Source organism: Equus przewalskii, chromosome 7 (genome assembly GCF_037783145.1).
Source record: "Equus przewalskii isolate Varuska chromosome 7, EquPr2, whole genome shotgun sequence".
NCBI lineage: Eukaryota > Metazoa > Chordata > Mammalia > Perissodactyla > Equidae > Equus > Equus przewalskii.
The window spans coordinates 29,889,257-29,898,158 of NC_091837.1; the positions used below are offsets into that span (position 1 = coordinate 29,889,257).

General features: G+C 58.2%; 1 long non-coding RNA gene across 4 annotated transcripts; it reads right to left on the minus strand.

The window, feature by feature from the left end:
- Nucleotides 1-245: 245 nt before the first annotated feature.
- On the minus strand, nt 246-6,472 carry LOC139084777 (uncharacterized). 4 transcript variants are annotated; one of them, XR_011542486.1, is made up of 4 exons: nt 5,234-6,444; nt 4,220-4,368; nt 3,577-3,777; nt 246-2,477 (listed from the first exon to the last, which is right to left on the minus strand). It is a non-coding gene; the product is annotated as an uncharacterized lncRNA (long non-coding RNA). The 4 variants fall into 4 exon arrangements; XR_011542485.1 differs by having other exon boundaries at nt 248-2,477; nt 4,649-6,472; XR_011542488.1 differs by having other exon boundaries at nt 248-2,477; nt 4,220-4,310.
- Nucleotides 6,473-8,902: the final 2,430 nt, after the last annotated feature.

An 8,902-nucleotide genomic window follows, 5' to 3' on the forward strand; every position in this document is an offset into this window, starting at 1 on the left:
CTGATGGAGGTTATGATGGGGACCTTGGGTGAGGAGCATGGACTCCCCTGCACAGCAATGGGGAGCCAGGGAAGGTTGTAGAGGGAGGTCATTCTGGCCCCAGGGTCTCCAGGGAGCCTCCTGGCTGGTGATGAGGCCTCAGCCTGGTCCACACTCACAGCTGGGCCCTCCGACCCCTCCCACTCTGGGCTCGGTCACCTTCCCTTAGTGAGGACACAGCTGCAGGAAGGGCCACAGGGCGGATGTCTCATGCTACAAGCAGCTTCCTTTAATGCCCCTGTGTGTGCAGGGCCAGAGGCTGGAGCTGGAAATAGACCACAGGGACCCCACACAGTGCAGGCCATCTGACCTCGGTCTGGGTCGCCCCTTCCTGCTCACGGGGGAGGAAAGCCCGAGCTTGGGGGGAGCTCATACCCAACAAGGCTGCCTTGTGTGGCTCTCTGAGGGCCTTTCATAATCGGCCCCCTCCCCTGGGATGGCCCAGCTGCAGCCCCTCCCTTCAAGTGACCCCTGGACCCTTCACCTCGCGGCCAGGCCCTCAGGGGGGGCAGACAGTGGGGGGCATGAGGAGGGGACTGAGAAACAGCCAGACCCCAGGGACCCCGCAGCTGCCCGCCAGCCCCTCCCACAGGCCACACCCCAGATGCAGGGATGGGGCGACTCAGTTGGGGTTTCTCATTCCAAGGACCAGGGGCCTGCTCCGCTAACCCAGACTCTGAGGGAGGCTGTGGGTGGAACCCCCGGGGGCACTTTTGTGATAATCCCTGTGTGCAGACGCCCTTTGACCTGGGAAGTTCCCCTCTAGAGGTTTCCGTCCAGACACCTCACACTGGCAAAATGCCAGCCTGGGCCCTGAGGAGGCCTCCTCCTCCTGGGAGCATTTTCTCCCCCTCACAAAGGAGCCCTGCAGGTCAGCAACCCCGGGGGCAGCAGGTCCCAGATGCCCCCCCACAGCTCCCACCTGCTCACCAGGCCGCCGCTGGCTGGGGGAGCAGGGCGCTGAGCGCACAGGGCGCGTCGGGCCTCCTCACCATCTTCCCGTCCCAGGAAACACACCCTCGGTTCAGAGGGCAGTCGGCGCATTGATCCACTGACTCATCCAGCGATCAAGCGATTGACTGGCGACAGGTGTCCTGTCTGTTGATCGCTCTGAGCCTGGCCAGGTCTCCAAGGAGGAGCAAATTTAGGCACAAATTGTAAATGTGCCGATGTGTCCCCAAAGCTTCTCTAGGTCCCCATGCTCCCCTCACAGCCTGTCCAGTCTCCGTCACCAGCATCAGCAGCTCCCACTCACTGAAGGTTCCAGAACATTCTGCAGAGTCCTCAGTTTTCTGATATGATGGGGACATTTCCTATGGCTCCAACCTTCCAGTTTTGGGGAAAGCAGGCTCCTGACTGTCTGAAGAGGTGACGGAGGGGGTTCCAGGCGTCCTCCGTGAGCCCTCCCAGTGGCAGGAGAGCCAGGTTCTCAGGACCATGAGCCCGCAGCTGTCCCCGTGTCTGAGGGCTGCTTCCCGCAATGGACTGGAGCTGGTCAGGACCCGCTTCTCGAAGTGTGCTGATGGGGGAGGTGTGGGACAACTCGGGCAGCGCCTTCCAACGGGGGGGAGCAGACAGCACACTGGTGATGGTGTTCCAGCACTGTGTGTGTGTGTTCTCCCGCGTGTGTGCACATACCTGTGCTCCTGTGTGTGTACACACAAGCTCCTGTGTGTGCATGCACATGTGCTCCTGTGTGTGCACGCATGCTCCCATGCACATGTGGACAAATGTGCTGCTGAATGTGTGTGTATGTGTATGCATGTGCCCCTGTGTCTTTGTAGTGTGTGTGCGTACATGCACACATGTGCTCCTGTGTGTATGGTTGTGTGCATGTGCTCCTGTGTGTCTGTATGTGTGCCTGTGTGTGTATATGCGTGCTCCTGTGTGTCTGTGTGTGTGTCTGAGTGTGTACACACGTGCTCCTGTGTGTCTGGGGAGCTGGTGGGCTTGTGCACCCCGATGCCGGCAGAGAGCACGCAGAGGGCTGGATGCAGGGAGCCCTCCAGTCCCCAACTCCACCCACTCTGGTCTTGCCCTGCCGGGCTCGTCCCACCCAGACTGGGGCCTCCCGCCAGCTCCTCCAGGCCCACAACCCCACCCCCTCCGGCCACAGGCGAGAGCAGCACACCCGGGACGCCGGCCTGCACTACGATGCACCCTGAGCAGAGGGGAGGAGAGCTGTCCACACCCGTCCGCTCTGTCCAGTCCTGCAGGTCCTCTGCCGGCCCGTCCTGACCACGCCGACCCCCACTGGTGACAAACAGCCTCTCTGAACACGGATCTCCCTCCCTGCTTGTGGTCTCAGACAGCCTCTCCCTGGAAGACACGCATATTCCTCATGCCCCACTCAAAATCCTCCCTGGAGAGGAATCCTCAGGGGTTTGCAGAAGGAAGACAGCTGGAGCCGCATCCTCATCTGGGTCCTCTCGGGATCCCTGAGTGGCGCAGAGAGAGGGGAGCAGAGTGGGAAATGGCTCCTGCATTGCAGTCTGAGCAGTTTGTCAGGAGCCCGGGCTGGAGGGGGCGAGAGGGACACGGCTTCCAGCTCCGCGCTCTGCTGTCCTGGAAGAGCGTCTTTCTACCAGAGGGGACCTCACCTGACTCAGGTCGGAAGCCTCTGGAAGGCCTGGTCCATAACGCAGATGCCTGGACCCTGCCCAGACTCCCGGTCAGAACTAGGAGCGAGAGAGGCCCAGGCCTTTGCCTTCTACACGCTCCTGGGTCACTCGCGGGGTTGCGACAGTGTGAGAACCGCGCTCTAGAAGGGGCTGGTGTTTGCGCAGCTAATGCACTCGTTCGCTCATTCACTCATTCTCTCCTTCATTCCTTCACTCATTCCTTCATGGGTGCTGGGGACCCAGCAGCTAATAAGCCCGGCCAGGCCCCATGCCCATGGCTTTCACGTCCTAGTGGGGACATGGGTGGTGTCAATGTGGGCCCTGCAGGGAAGAGAAGGTCCTCAGAGGGTCATGCGGAGAGGGAGTGAGGAGGCCGAAGGTCAGCACAAGGGCGGTTGGGCCGACATGGTAGAGCTCAGGCATCTGTGAGTGACCACCTCTGAGAATCTAGTGGCTGCCAGAAGCTTCCAGGGCCTCAGCGAGAGGGTCGCTGAATTGCCTTTCGTGCTGCTGGTCCATGAGCTCGTGATGCAGGATGAGCCCTGGGGCCTTTCCTCCTGGAGAGGCTGCCGTCTGCGCAGGAGGCCGTTCTGAAGGGCGCACGCTGCTGCCTCACGCGCACGCCCCGTGATGAATTATGGATGGCTTTTAGGCTCCCTCCTGCACAGCTGGGCCCATCAAATATTCATAGCAGCACAAACGGCCCAGCGAATTGCAGCCAACGGGAGGAAGGACCCCCTCGGTGATGGTGCCCAGGACAAGCACCTGGAGGAGGGTGCTCATGTTCACCCTCAGCCTCACCCGTCCCTGCGACTCTGACAAAGCTGAACCTCAGGCCCCCCCGCCGATGGGATTCCAAAGCAGGAGACGGTGAGTGTGTAACCCGGGGGATTATTAAATCATGACGAACACTCACCGAGCGCCTACCGTGTGCCAAGCAGCATGGCAGACGTGGAGGAACGGCAGTGGACACAGGGCCAGGGCCATCCTGAGGGACCTGCGTTCTGGCCAGGAGAGGAAGGATGCACAGCTGGACAGAGTCCCAGGGACGCCCAGAAGTCTGCCTGAAGCAGCAGAGTGGATCTTCTCCGATGGGCAAGGTGAGGAGGAAACGGGCCTGGGGAGGAATCTCGAGTTTTCTCTGGGTGGCTCAGTTGACAGAGCCCCAGTCATGGTCCTGAGGCACGTTCAGCAGCCCCGAGGGCCTTGCGGGGAGGGGGGCGTCCTCTGGAAATGAATGCTCATGGTTTCAGTTGTGTACCCGTGGAATAACACAGGATAACACAAATTCTGTTTCCCAGGTATTGGGAAGCTGGTGGCTCAGGTGGACAGAGCCCACACATAACACAGGTGTGAACCATGCATCTCATGATCCTGGGTGAAAAGAGAGAAGAGTGGGCAGATTCCCTTATGGGAAAGGGGCCTCGCCCTCGCTGTGCCGTCCACCCTGACGCTCAGAGCAGACCTGACAGGGGCTGGGCCTGCTGGGGGGCTGACACTCAGCGTTTCTCCCAATGAACAGCTTTGGAGCAAGAGCTGGTGCGGGCGAGGCGCCTTACCTCCAGGCTCTGGGGGCGGAGGAGATCGTCAACAGCAGGCAGGGAAAGAGAGGTGTGTACTGGCTCCATTCACTGGCCTACCAGGGCGATGCTGCCGGCACAAGGACATTTTCAGTAAAACCTTGACAGTCAGTAGGTCTGCTGATTTGCTAGGTGGGGAGACGGGGAACACACAACAATCAGATCAGGTGAACCCAGAAATTGTGGAAGGAGCAAGCAGCTGGAAAACACCTCTCTCTCCTCTCCATGTCTGTCCCTCTCTGCCTCCCTCTCTGTCTTTTTCTCCCTTTCTCTCTCTCTCCTCCTGCTGCTGCATTTGAATGCCAGTGGACCCCTCCCTGTGGACAACTTTGAGAATGAAAGTTGGAGGAAATTGCCTTTAATTTACTTGAATCCTGGTGGAACCCCGTGGCTAACTGGAGGTCTTACACTAAATTATTCACGGAGGCTGTTTCTGTACTTCTTTGCTCTGCAGAAATCACACAGCAGCCACATTCCCACCCCGGTGCTGGGCAGCTTAGCATGCAGGCCCGGCCAACAACACTGGCCACAAGATTCCACCGGGCAGTCTCTCCCAGGAGACTCAGAGAGGCCAGCCGTGGACCCCGCACTCCCCAGACCAAAGGCCCTGGACCCCAGCCTGGCACTGGGCGCGGCCACGGCAGCTTCTCTTTGTTATCCAAGAGGAGTCTTCCTGTGGAGGGTCCAGGGAGTAGTTTTTCCCTTAGATCCAAACATCTGAGAGCCCCGGGCTGTCACCAAGGACACAGTGGTTCTAACGTGGGAGGGAAGAGTTCAGGGAACAGGAGGCCCCAGGGTGAGGGGGAGGTACCGCCTGGAGGGCACTGCACACTGTGATCTGAGCAGAAGGGGCCCACAGAGCCAGAGGTCCATCAGGGACAGAGAAGACCAACATGGCAGATGGTGGCGAAGGCAGAGCCCGGAGGACAACCGAGCTGTGGGCATCGAGGACACCACACCTCTCCTGCTCTCTGTTCGGGGACATTTGCTTACTTCCGAGTCCACAGTTTTTATGACTTCTGTGTTTTTAATCACATTTTCATGCTCTTTTTAATAGCATCCTATCCTTGTTATCTGCTGGAGTGTCCTCTTTCACCCCTTGAGGACGCTCACAGTTGTGATTTTGACATTTTCTTCTCTCTTCATAGGACCATGTCTGCTACTGTCACGTTCCGTATTTTCCTCTGTCTGGGGGTGCTGACTTCAAATCGCAGGAAGGAAAAGCTTGTTGGAAGCTCCGTGCTCAGGTCCCATGTGCCCTCTGTGATGCACCCTTGTTAGGGCATTCTCTTGGGAAACCCCTCATGTCCATGTCCATTGGGCTTCTTTCACAGCCTGGCCAGATTCTTCAAGAGGAAAACTCCTCCCATCTCGCCAGCGAGGGTCCTAGCCTCACTGAGCTGGTCACTGGTCACCGTTTCCCAGGAGCTCCCAGAGCCTCGTTACGGCCCCCTCCCCTTAGCTTGGTTTAATGCCCATTCCTTGTCTCTCTCACGGGGATTCTGGAGGAAGAGTCCGTTCCTTCCACATCTTTGACCAGGAGTTCTAATTGGTTCCTAGAGAGCTGGAGCTGTGGGCACCACAGCCCACACCGAGGCCTCAGGGTGAGCGGGGCTTCTGTGATGCACGCAGGGAGTGCTCCTGAGGCTTTCCTCTGCCTGTGACTCACCAGGACCTTTTCAGAATGCAGGTTCTGATCCAGTAGGTCCAGGGGCCAGCCTGAGGTTCTGTATTCCAATGAGCCCCGGCAAGGCTGATGCTGCTGGTGACAAGGACCCAGGGGACAACACCCCAGGGAGAACGGAGATGATCAGGTTCAGGGTCACACTTGATGTGGTGGCATGATCCAGGCAGGGCAGGCATTTCTAACCGGTCTCACTCAGGTGTCCACAGCGCCTTCAACTCCAGGAGCCGCTGTGCCCTGCATGGGTATGAGCATGTCACATCTCTGGGCAGAGCCTGCACGGGTCACATGCCTGGAGGCCCTGCAGCCTCAGGCCTGGGGACGATCTGGGAGGAGCCACGCTGCTCTCCCCAGTGTTCAGTGCCTATTGTCCCCTCACTGCCCAGTCCCTCCTGAGAGGCCTCAGTCACACCCACAGCTTCCGTCAGTACCACACGCTGACGACTTCAATGCACATCTGACCCCGGATCAGCCACTTATTGTCTGCTGGTGCCGTCATCAGACAAACCCAAGGGCAAGTAGAGGGAAGGACACCTGGGAGTCACAGTGCACGCAGTCAGCCTCGGTGTCACAGTGCACGCAGTCAGCCTCGGTGTCACAGTGCATGCAGTCAGCCTCAGGTGTCACAGTGCACGCAGTCAGCCTCGGTGTCACAGTGCACGCAGTCAGCCTCAGGTGTCACAGTGCACGCAGTCAGCCTCAGTGTCACAGTGCACGCAGTCAGCCTCGGTGTCACAGTGCACCCCTAGCCATCTCTGGGCGGAGGTCACAGAGGGATGGAGGGCAATGAGGGAGGAGAGACACTGGCGCAGAGTCCAGTTTGTTAACCAGGAGGTCTCACTGACAATGTGGCTTTCTGGAGTCTCTCGACATGTTGGGACATTTGGCGACACTGTCATATGCCTTCCCATGTGGCAACCATCAGCTGGAGACTGGAGCAGCTGCCCCTTGAGACTGGCACGTGGTCTCCAGGCCACAGTCCACAGGAGGGCTCCCTCTCAGATGTCACATGCCCGCCCTGTGGCATGAGGGTGTGTGTGTGACCTTGGATTTGTGTTATTAGCACCATGAGCCCCATGGCCCTGCACGTAATGAGAATGTTCTCCCTCAGACAGGTGTGGTTCCACAGAGTCCAGGCAATAAAGAGGGAAACCTAAACGATTCTGCCAGTAGGAAACTAATGAGAAAGGGGGACTGGAGCCTGGCAGGAAGAGCACAACATGTGGTGTGTGAGCGTGTGCCTGTGTGTGTGCATGTATGTGTGTGTGTGTGTGTGTGTGTTTGGAGACAGGATCTAAAGATATAGATATTTAATTTCTGCTAACGCCTTAGCCACAAGCCCCTGTTAGGGGAATATCAGATCAGATCCCAAAATGAGCAATTAGAGAAATTGCATTTTAAGTGAAGAGCCTATGGCAAAGTAATTTAATTTTGGAAAATATCATAATTCAAGACTCAGGCAGGAGGCAGGAGGGAGCCAGCCTGCTTTCCACAGCAGGGGAGGGAAGAGAAGAGGCAGGGTGGCCCTGACATCAGCCCAGCAGGATGGAGTAGAAACGGGTAGGGGGACCCCACCTCAGAGGATGGCCTGGGTCCCGACAGGACCTCAGGCTCACCCTTATCTGGCTCAGGAACACACGCTCTGGGTTTCCTCTAGGGCTGGTGGACCACTTGTTGGGCACAGGGCAGGGAACATGTGGGAGTCATGTGCAGAAATGCAATACATGAGTCAGGTGACACAGCCACAGGGTAGACAACACAGAGGAGGACAGGGGCCTGCAGAACAGCAGAGCCAGGGCACAGGGGACCTGCCACCTCCAGCCCATCTGGGGCCATTTGGGGCAGAAGTAATACGCACCCCCTGCTGGGCTGATGAGTTGGCACAAAGGGCCCTTGGTGGGCTTGGCCCGTATCAGAGCCCCTGTCCAAGCGCTGAATGCAGGCTGGACTTCTCCCTACATACCCTGGGCCCAGACTGCAAAGCCTCCTGACTAGGATCTGGAAGACCCCTTCTACCCCCTGGCCCACTGGACAGCCCTGCCCCCACTCCACTGCCCACTGGGCATCCTATGCCCAGACAATGTGAGGAGCAGTCAGGGTAAACTGAATAAACAGACTCTGGGCCTCTGTTTTGCTCAGCCCCACACATCCAGACATGCAGAAAACAGAAGCTCATTTAGACGCCAAACACCTAGACAACCCAGGACACCAACACTTCTATTGGCCACAGAGGAACTGAATCCCAGCACTATGTTTTAATGAGTAAAACTGAAGAGATAGCATCTTGATTGCTTTCTAGCAGGACATCCCTCCCCTCCCTCCTTCGCGATTTCACATCTTTGTTGTACACACCTGGGCACCAGGCACTATTGTCCTTGCACAGCCTCAACCCAGTTACTGTGTGCAGGGTGCTCACCCCTGTGGCAGGTACCTTGGGGTCTCCTGCCAGCCCAGCATGACAGTCCCCTTCTGAGAGATGGCCACACCCCAGCCAGCAAACAGCCAGCCCACAGTTCAGCTGCCCTCTCCAGGAAGCCACCAATCTCTACCCAGTCACCTGTCGCCACAACCTCCACTGTTCCTGAGAGCTCCCTGGGCTTCCACTTCCCCATGCTCTGCCACTTCCTTTCAAAAGGAATTTGGAACCCCTCTTCCCTCTCCCCGGCAGCATCTCTGCACCTCAGCTCTGGTACTGGATGTCAGGGCGACAGCAAGCTTCTCTCTGCACGGCACCCCTGCTTTAGCAGTGAGCGCTGGTGGAACGAGGGGGCAGGAGCGGCCCTCCTTGGCTTGCCTCTGCTGGTGGGAAAGCACTGCTCCCAGTCGGGTCGGGCAGTCCATCAGGGCCTCCTCATTCTCACCCACAGAGGGCCCCCATTCCACAACCAGGACTGGGAGGAGGAAGCCCCGACTCTCTGCGACACTCACTCAGAACTCAGCCTCAGAAACAGGGAGCTGATGGCAGGATGAGAAATCTG